At 42.5% G+C, this 9,662-nt stretch overlaps 1 protein-coding gene and 1 pseudogene across 1 annotated transcript in view; both read left to right on the top strand.

The window, feature by feature from the left end:
- LOC102859476 overlaps positions 1–9,221 on the top strand; it is a 22,050-nt pseudogene extending 12,829 nt beyond the window's left edge.
- RAPGEF5 (Rap guanine nucleotide exchange factor (GEF) 5) overlaps positions 1–9,662 on the top strand; it is a 325,340-nt gene that overhangs the window by 13,570 nt on the left and 302,108 nt on the right. The window lies entirely within an intron of this gene.

The following is a 9,662-nucleotide window of genomic DNA, read 5'->3' as shown; positions in this document are numbered from 1 at the left end:
CCCGCACCCAGCAACCCAAACTCCAGCCCCACGTGCGGTTTTGCTGTTCATTGACTTGACCCTGTCAGATCATTTACTTGCAGCTGCCTTAGGTGAACATGCAAATACCTGTGCTTGGCTAACTCTTACGCCTTTGTTGCAGACTGTAAATTTGTTTTACTCTCACCTGTTACTATTGAGGGAAGTGAACAGCTTATCACTTCTGCTTGGTCTAACACCCCCGTGTTGACTATAATGAACAAACACTGCAAATGGCTCATCCGTCATGTATGGAGTGAGTTTATATATAGGTATGAAATCTTTTCTAAAGTCAACTATGTAGAGAGGGGGCTGTAGGATGGTAACTTTTAGAGCTTGGAAGGAGTATGGTGCCTGTTTTAACCCACTGTACTGGAATGTGGAGCGTGTAGCTGGGTGTTCCAGCTCTCACTCATTGCAAGCCTATGACAACAAACACAACAGTCCTAATCCTGCATCTCCATAGTCGCTACTGTGCTGCCTGAACTCTGTGTTGCAGCTCCTGTGTTAATCCATTGGGTTGCAGATCTTCCTATTTTTGTTTGACCCTCTGCTTTATCAAACATAATGCCATCCTCCAGGAACTGACAGTGTAGTACAGAATACATTTTCTATGCATTAATCGCTGTGTGACCTGGGGTGAGTCCAATAGTTTTTCTGAGCCTCTTTTTTGAAAACAAAATGCCAGATTTCTGTCTGGGAAATGGTGATGGAATTAGTTTTCATGAATTCTTTTTTTTTTTTACACCAAGGTCAAGTCAGTGATCTCTCCCTTCAGATGCTTTCTCCACTTTTACAGCAATGTCAAGAGTATGTTGTTTTTGTTGGTTGCTCTTGAGTTTATTTGACTCATAGTAACCGCATGTATGCAGAGTAGAACACTTCATTAGGTTTTCAGGATGTGACTTTATGGAAAGATTGCCATTGTGTTTTTTCTGAGGCACCTGTGGGTGCCGTCAACCTGCCAGCCTTTCAGTTAGTGGTTAATTAAGCACTTGCAACTATGCCACTCAGGACAATCTAGGTCCATCTTACTCCCTCTGCCTCCAAACCCATTGCCTTTGATAGTGACTGTGGCACAAATTAGAACTATCCCACAGGCTTCCCACACTGTAAATCTTTAGACACAGCTTTCTTACATGGAGCCGCTGGTAGGTTTAACTGGTGGCATTCTGGTTAGCACAGGACAACACTTAACCACTGTGCCTGTGGGCTTCTAAGGTCCATATTCGACACATGGAAAGGTGGGTCCTTTATAATCATCATATTTAAGTAGGGAGGGAAGGGAAGGATAATGTGTTAGCCAAGGTTGCATTTGAAAATGAAAGAGGAGTCTATTACATCAATAATTTATCGTATCAAGAGTAAGTAGAACATATCTATAAATCTGTTTCTAGAAGGTGAAATAATTTGTTGGCTGTAAACAGAATTCTGGGAGAGGTATTGCAAGAGAACCTGGTAGCTGCCCTTTGTGTCTGTAGGAACTCTTACCAGGCAATCTTTTTTTTTCTTTTTTTAAATAAGAGGTTTGTTGCTGTATCTTCTTATCAGTGAAAACTAGTTCTGATTAAATTAGCTTGTTTATTTTTCCTCTACTGTTTCAAGTTGATCACAAATCTTCAAATAACAGCTGTTTAAACCTTCAGATTTCCCATGGCTTGTGGCACATAACTCTCTAAAACAAAACAAAAACATCTACCTAGTTGTTTCTGGTGTACTTTTTAGTATGAAGTTAACTCATCGACATCAAATGAGAACCAACTCATAGCTGACGCTCCAGGAGGGTTTTGAGAGGCTGTAAATAAATCTCACAGAAGGAGATTTAAACCACTAGGGAATGGCAGCCTTTGGGTTAGTAATGCAGTTGCCTATGGACTATGCCACTGGTCCGTGACAAGAAGCTTGAGCTGTCAAAAGCCAGTAAATTTAGTTCATCAGTAGTTGGGTGTTTATGCCTCTAGCGTTACATAGTGCTTTACATTTACAGAGTGCTTTTGCATACATTCTTATTTTAGTGTCCATAATTCTGAAATGAGGTGTTCCTTACCTTTTATAGACTCTGAGGCAAGTAAGTGAGCTTGTCTGTATGCAGTAACTTTACCATCTGTGCCCATTTCACGAGTGAAATACATAGGCTGTTCTTAGGACCGAGCTGTTGCATGGCAATGGCTCAGGGAGTGTGAATAGCTACCATTAACGTAACTACCGTCAACATAATCTTCATTATTATTGCCTCAGCTTTGGGCTCTGAGGGACTTGAAGGTTAATGCCTTTGGAGAACTGGAAGAGATCTCATTGATTATGTTAGTGGAAGTTAAGTAAAGATACGGAGGTTAAAAAACTTGGCATCTTCAGTGAACATCATATAAGGAAGTACAAAGAAAGAGTAAGGGCTCTTAGGCAGGACTTCATTTGGAGTATGGGCAGTGAGGAGAGAATCTGTGGATTCTGGTCAGCATAGGGCTGTGAGGCAGGACTGTAGAGTAGGGTGTCTCTAACTTCAGCCCTTACCAGCATTCCTGCTAAAATAAAGGGCTTCTTAAAAAGGATTCTGAGGCCCTTATTTTAGAGAATAGTAACCCATAGATGAGACCAAAGAACCTTCTGTCCATTCTCCAGGTGATGTGACTGCTGGCCTACAGACAACAGGTCTCAGGAGCCTACAAGGAGCCCTGAGCTGGGCTCCTAACAGAAGTCAAGGCTCAAACCCACCAGCTGCTCCATGGGAGAAATAGATGGGAATCCGCTTCCATAATAGTTACAACTTTGCAGACTCAAATGGACAGTTCTGCTACATCTTACAGAGTGCCTGTGAGTATGAATTGACCTGGTGAGCATGAGAAAGGGTGTGAGTAAGTCCCTGGGAGGTGCAAATGGTTAGTGCACTCAGCTGCTACCAGAAGAGTTGGAAGTTAGATTTCACTCACTCATGCCTCAGAAGAAAGGCCTGGCTATCCCCTTCCCCCAAATTAGTTATTGGAAACCTTGTGGAACCAAGTTCTACTCTGCTAGATATGGGTCCACTGTGAATTGGAGTTGGCTCAAGGATAACTGGTTAAAGGACCTGGGACATTTGGTGATCTTTATTATTAGAAAAGAGCTACCTGCAGAGTCTAGCAGGGTTGTATTTTCCAGCTTCATGGTAGAAAGCCAAACCAAGCTGAGAGAACTTGACTAAATTAATACTACTGTTGATACCCCAGTAGGGACCTCTGGTGGCCTGGTGGCAAAAAGCTGCACTGCAATAGAAAGGCACACTTGAAGGCCACCAGCCACTCTATGGGTGAAGGATGAGCAGTCGCCTCTCATGCAATCAGCTGCCTCTGAAAACCCACCAGAGGGTAAGCTATGGGTCACTTCCTACTCTACGGCACACAACAAAACACCACTACCACAGCAGTATTGGTGTTTGTATATTGTTGTTGTTGTGTGTCATCAAATTGTTTGTGACTCATAGCAACCCAATGTACAATAGCCCTGAAAATGGCTCTAACCAGTGCCAGCGTTATAGTCTCTGACATACCTACCCTCATTACCCTAGTGACTGAATCAAACCATCTCATTGGATCTTTTTCTCTTGCACTGTCCCTCCACCCTTCCAAGCATGATGTCCCTCTCCAAGGACTGGTTGCTCTTTGCAATGTGTCCAGACTATGTCAGATGAAGCTTTAGAATCCTTGCCTCCAAGGAGTAGCCTGGCTTTAGGATGAATCTGTTTGTTCACCTGACAGTCCATGGTATATTCAATACTTTTCTCCAGCACCACAACTCAAAGGCATAAATACTCTTTCTATAATGCCTAGCCCTTGTTCAGCTTTCTGATGCTTAGCAAGTAATTGCAAAGATGGATCAGGCACACCTTAGACTCCAGACTGACATCATTCCTCTTCAGTACTCTGGAGAGGTCCCTGACAGCAGACTTTACCAATGCAAGTTGTCTTTTGTTTTCCTGACTGCTGGCACCAAGAGTGTTGATTGTGGAGCCAAGCAAGCTGAAACTGTTAACAATCTCAATCTCTTCACCATCTATCATGATACTACATGATACCCAGTGGTGAGAATTCTTCTTTTCTTGATATTGAGCTTTAATCCATATTGAAGGCTGCAGTCCTTGACCTTCTTTAGCAAGCACTTCAGGTCCTTCTCAGTTTCAGCAAGCAGGTTTGTGTCATCTGCATAATGTAAGTTGTTGAGCAGTCTTCCTCCAATTCTGATGCCACACTCCTCCTCATAGAGCCCAAGTTCCCAGATGATCTATTCTGCATATAGATTGAAAAGATATGGGTATAGGACATATCCATGGCATACACCCTGCCTGATTTTGAACCATGCAATGTTTCCTTACTTTGTTCTAATGACTGCCCCCTGGTCCAAGTATAGGTTTTGCATAAGCACAATAAATTATTTTTGGATTCCCATTCTTCTCAGAGTCAGCCACAGTTTGTTGTGATCCTCATAGTCAAATGCCTTTGCATAGTCAATGAAACACAGACATTTCTATGGTACTTTCTGCTTTCAGGTAAGATTCATCCAACATTAGCTGTAATATCCCTAGTACCACAGCCTCATCTAAACCCAGCCTGCACACCTGGCAGTTCTCTGTTGATGTGCTGTTCTAGTTGTTTTTGGATAATTTTCAGCAGACTCTTGCTTGCATGTGATATTAATGATATTATTCAATAATTTCCGCACTCTGTCGGGTCACCTTTCTTTGGAATGGGAACAAATATGGATTGCTTCTAGTCAGTCAGCCAACTAGTCATCCTCCAGATTTCTTGTCACAACTTGGTGAGCGCATCCAGAGCAGCATTTGCTTGTTGATATATGTCAATTGGTATGCCATCAATCCCTGGGGCCTGTGATTGGCAATAAAGCAAACTATCATGAGCATTTAGTGTAAGTGCTGGTTATTCTGTTTTCTACTTCACCCACTCCACTCCCCGTTCGGGCCTTGTCTGTGTCTTGGAATCGCCCTCTGTGGACCCTCCCTGGAGAGCTCCCTTCCTCCACTCCCTCTTTGCGTCAGGGTGATCCTCAGTGTCTGCAACCATCTTCAGCTGCAGCTCCCACTCCATGGGGAAGGCTTGTTCTTCCTTCATGCCTGCAAGTGTCTGGTCTCCAGGAACACTTTGTCTTTTCCTTGTTCTTCAGGCTGAGGACTTTAAAGCCTTGTTATTACTATTCCCTGCATTCTGCACCTTTTATTGTTGGGTTTCCAATCCTCATCCATAAGGATTTTCTTAAGAGAACAGCTGACTGACATGGAACCCAAGGAAGAACATTGCTAAAATGAGTATCAGTGGGAGATGTGCGAAGGACTTCATGGATAGAGTGGATAATGGCAGGAAATAAGGAAGTTGGCCCAGTCCCTGGAATTCTGGTGGAAGTTGGAGAGAAGGATGCAAACATCTAAAGAAGTGATGCTGGTCTTAAACCTGGAAGGTTGAGAGGTCCTTAGACCTCTGGCCAGAAGCTATTTCTATGCTAGAGGTGGCCTGATTGCCATTCCTGCTTCGTGCTTGTCCATGAACTTTAATGGCTGAGGTTTAGAGTGACAGTCTGTTGTAGGAGGAATTTGCATTCCCTCTCTACAGTTCCCTGGTGATTCTTTCCCCTGCCATTTTCCTCAGATGCCCTTAGCATTGTCAGCCCATTCACATAAGTTATGAAACCTTTATGTGGTACTTTGATCTTGCTACATTTTGTCACAGTGTATTGAACATGTTCAGAAATGCCTGCCAAAACTACAGGCACAAAGTAACAAATAGTTGAATGGAATAATTACACCTTTCATTCCTTTGCCCATGGGTTCCAGTGACAGGCTTGTCAAAATGATAAAAACATTCTTCATGGATTTGGTGCTCAGCCAAATCATCTTCTACAGTAATTTCACCATGAACCAGGACCACAACACACACTCAAACCAATTCTTTATGTTCCTCCATTCTTTTATATTGAAATGTCATGCCCAGGTTGAAACTATTTCACAGCTTTTAAAAAATGATTTTGTGGTAGTTAGGGTTGGATAACAATACTTTAATAACCTGTGTTAATAAATGAAAACCTTAACAACAACAGCAACAATATAAAGACAAAAGACGTTCTTAAATATCACCGTTTGTACTCATTTCGTTCTTTAGGAAGAAGGTAAATTTTCTAAAAGGAAATTTTTTCTGTTTTTTTTTCTCTTTCTGGATTTTTCTATGAAAGCATGATCATGCACTTCATGTCACTCCATATGGAACAAATTTAAAGCACTTGGGTCATTTTATAGCACCCCTCCCTTTTTTCTGGTTCTTTAGTCCACAGGGTGTGGGGGGAGAGTACCCAGAGAAACCTAGCACTGGTAGCTCAGAGGAGTCCACACTGGCCGAGAAGATGGAGCCTTCCTTCAGGAAGACATCCCAGAATTGGAGATACTTGAGCTCATGGTCAGTTAGAGGAGTCAGCGTCAGCAAGGGGATGAGGAATAGGGTTCTGAGACCCTGGTGAGAGAGTCCATGCCATTCAGGGAACAGTGTGGAAGAGTGGGTGTAGATAGCCCCAGATCTTTTTATTTAAGACTCTGGTGTTACAGTTGCTCTTCCTCATCCATCATGAGTTTACCTCTAGGCTCAAGTGAAAGTGCTCCCTTTCCTCCTAGCTGCCTTTTCCCTTTTCTGTTAGGAGACACAGGTTCATCTTCTGTCCCTAGTAGTATCTTCTCTAGTTTGAATCAAGAAACTTCTGGTTTTTCTTTCTCTTGGTCTTTGCACACCATCTCCTTATTCACCTCTCTTGGAATGAGCTGTCCCTCTTCAGTAAGGGTTTGATCTCCTTTGGCTTTGCCAGTCTCCCTGTTTTCTTGTTCCTTCACTGGTGGATTTAACTAGTAGGGAGATGTACACCTTTTCAATAACAGTACAACATAGTATGGACTTTGCGACCATGAAGAACAATGAGTCCACAAAACATAACATGGATGAAGGCATATTAGTAAGTGAAATATATCAAGCGCATAAGAACAAATGTTATGTAATTGCTCTTTTATAAGGAGAAAAGAACAGGTGGTAGGGGTTATAGTCAGTGGAGGTTACCAGGGGGAGAAGAAGAAGAAGGAAGTATTCTCTAGATCATAAATACTTGGTCTTGATGATGAGGAGAGTGGCACTGAATGTGGATTTAGTGAGCACAACATGACGAAGGTAAATGATGTCGCTGAGAAGTGCTCATGAGCAAAGAAGCCTATATCAAAGAATTTGCCCAACAGTTGACTTCCATATCCATGGTTCCACATCTGCATCCAGCTATGGCTTGAAAATATTGAGGTGATCAAAAAGTTGAATATAGAAACTCCGTATGACCCAGCTATTGCTCTGTTAGGAACATGCCCCAAAGAAATTATAACTGATACACAAACAGAAATTTGTACACCATTCATAGCAGTGTTATTCACCATCACAAGAACATGAAAACAGCCCAAATGTCCAACCACAATTGAGTGGATTGAGAAATTGTGGTACATTCACACAATGGAATACTATGTAGCACTCAGGAGCAATGACTTAAAGAAATATACAGCATAATTTGGGAGAGGCTGGAGAGCATTATGATGAGTGAAGGAACTCAGTCTAATAAGGACAAATACTGCATAAGGCCATTATTATACAAATAGAAGGATAACTAGTAAAACTAGTAAAAGCATGTATGGGAACCCAAGGGGGGAAAGGGTGGGAGCAGAGGGGCGAGGATGGGCAGGGCAAAACCACAGGGCTGCACAGTTTGGTGGGTGGAGGGAGAGGGTGAAGGAAATGGGAAAGATCCAGAGGGGACCTGAAAAGACAGGGTAATGGTGGGCATAGTCCAATGGTGATTGATTTTATAAAACATAATCTGTGGGAATCATTGTATGAAACAATGTGAATGAAGATTAGTGTGAAGCACAGTGTATATGAACTTTGTAAACAAACCAATATAAAAAAAGAAAATATTCAGGTGAGGTGTTAGTCAGAGCGAAGGTTCTAGAAGACTGATCGGAGGTGCCCCTCGCCATGGTGATTCTTCTTCAGCAGCAGTTCTCACGACAGCGCCAGAATGAGGCCTGTTTGCATTCAACGGTGGAGAATGTTCCCTTCTCTCTAGGCTGCCGGAAATCGGGCAGAAGCGTCTGAGTCCGCAATGGAGGAAACTCTATAAACTTCCTTTGGAGAGAAAAAAGAAAAGGAGCCACTTCCTAATCTCTTTATTGGTGGCTTAAACTTTGCAACAAGAGAGGAAAGCTTGAGGAACTACTACGAGCAAAGGGGGTCACTTAGAGACTGTGTGGTAATGAGGGATCCTGTAAGCAAAAGATCCAGAGGATTTGGTTGTGTAACCTTTTCTTTGACAGCTGAGGTTGGTACTGCTGTGGCTGCACGACCCTTTTCCATTGATGGGCAAGTGGTCGAGCCAGAACTCACTGTGGCACGAGAGGAAGCTGGCAAACCAGGGGCTCATGTAACTGTGAAGAAGCTGTTTGATGCTGGAATTAAAGAAGACACTGAGGAACATCACCTTGGAGATTACTGTGAAGAATATTGAAAAATTGATACCACTGAAATAATTACTGATAGGCAACCTAAAAAGAAAAGAGGCTTTGGCTTTATTACTTTTGATGGCCATGATCCTGTGGATAAAATTGTATTGCAGAAATACCACACTACCAATGGTCATAATGCAGAAGTAAGAAAGACTTTGTCTGGACAAGAAATGAAGGTGGTCAAAAGTTCTAGGAGTGAAAGAGGAGGCGACTTTGGTTTTGGGGATTCACGTGGTGAAGGAGGAAACTTTGGACCCAGACCAGGAGGTAACTTTAAAGGAGGATTTGATGGATATGGAAGTGGTTGTGGATTTGGGGAGGGCTGTAATGGGTGTAGAGGAGGCCCTGGAGGTGGTAGTTTGGGAGCTAGCCCTGGTTATGAAGGCGGAAGAAGATATGGTGGTGGAGGACCTGCATATGGCAACCAGGGTGGGAACTCTGGAGGTGGTAATGACATCTGTGGAGGAGGAAATGACGGAAGTGGAAATGACAATGACTTTGGAAATGATAGTCAGCAACCTTCTAACTATGGGCCAATGGAGAGTGGGATTTTGGTGGTTGCAGGAACATGGGTGGACCATATGGAGGAGGAAACTGTGGTCCAGGAGGCAGTGGAGGAAGTGTGGGCTACAGAGGGTGGAGCTGATATAGAGTTTCTTCTTATTGCCATGGGCTTCACTGTGCAAATAGGAGAGGATGAGAGCCCAGAGATAACAGAACAGCTTCAGGTTATGGAAATACCAGTATTAAGGAAACTTACCTCAGTCATGAATAAATATGCAGTGATGTGGCAGAAGACACCAGAGCAGATGCAGAGAGCCATTTTGTGAATGAGTTGGATTATTTAATATATTACTTTACTGTGGAGGAAGGATTGTAAAGAAAAGAAAAATCAATAAAATGCCTTTGAGACAGTTTTTTAGCTTTTAAATTAGTTCTTCTAGTGGTCTTTGTAAGAGTGTAGAAGCATTCCTTCTTTGATAATGTTAAATTTGCAAGTTTCAGGTGATATGTGAAATCCTTTTTAAAGCTTTTTCTCAAAGTTTTGAAAAGCTATTAGACAGGATCATGGTGTAATAAGACATAA

Source organism: Elephantulus edwardii, unplaced genomic scaffold (assembly GCF_000299155.1).
Source record: "Elephantulus edwardii isolate Elephantulus edwardi_28Jun2011 unplaced genomic scaffold, EleEdw1.0 scaffold00007, whole genome shotgun sequence".
Classification (NCBI taxonomy): domain Eukaryota; kingdom Metazoa; phylum Chordata; class Mammalia; order Macroscelidea; family Macroscelididae; genus Elephantulus; species Elephantulus edwardii.
The sequence above is the reverse complement of the archived record's forward strand: the minus strand, read 5'-3'. Positions and strand labels throughout refer to the sequence as shown.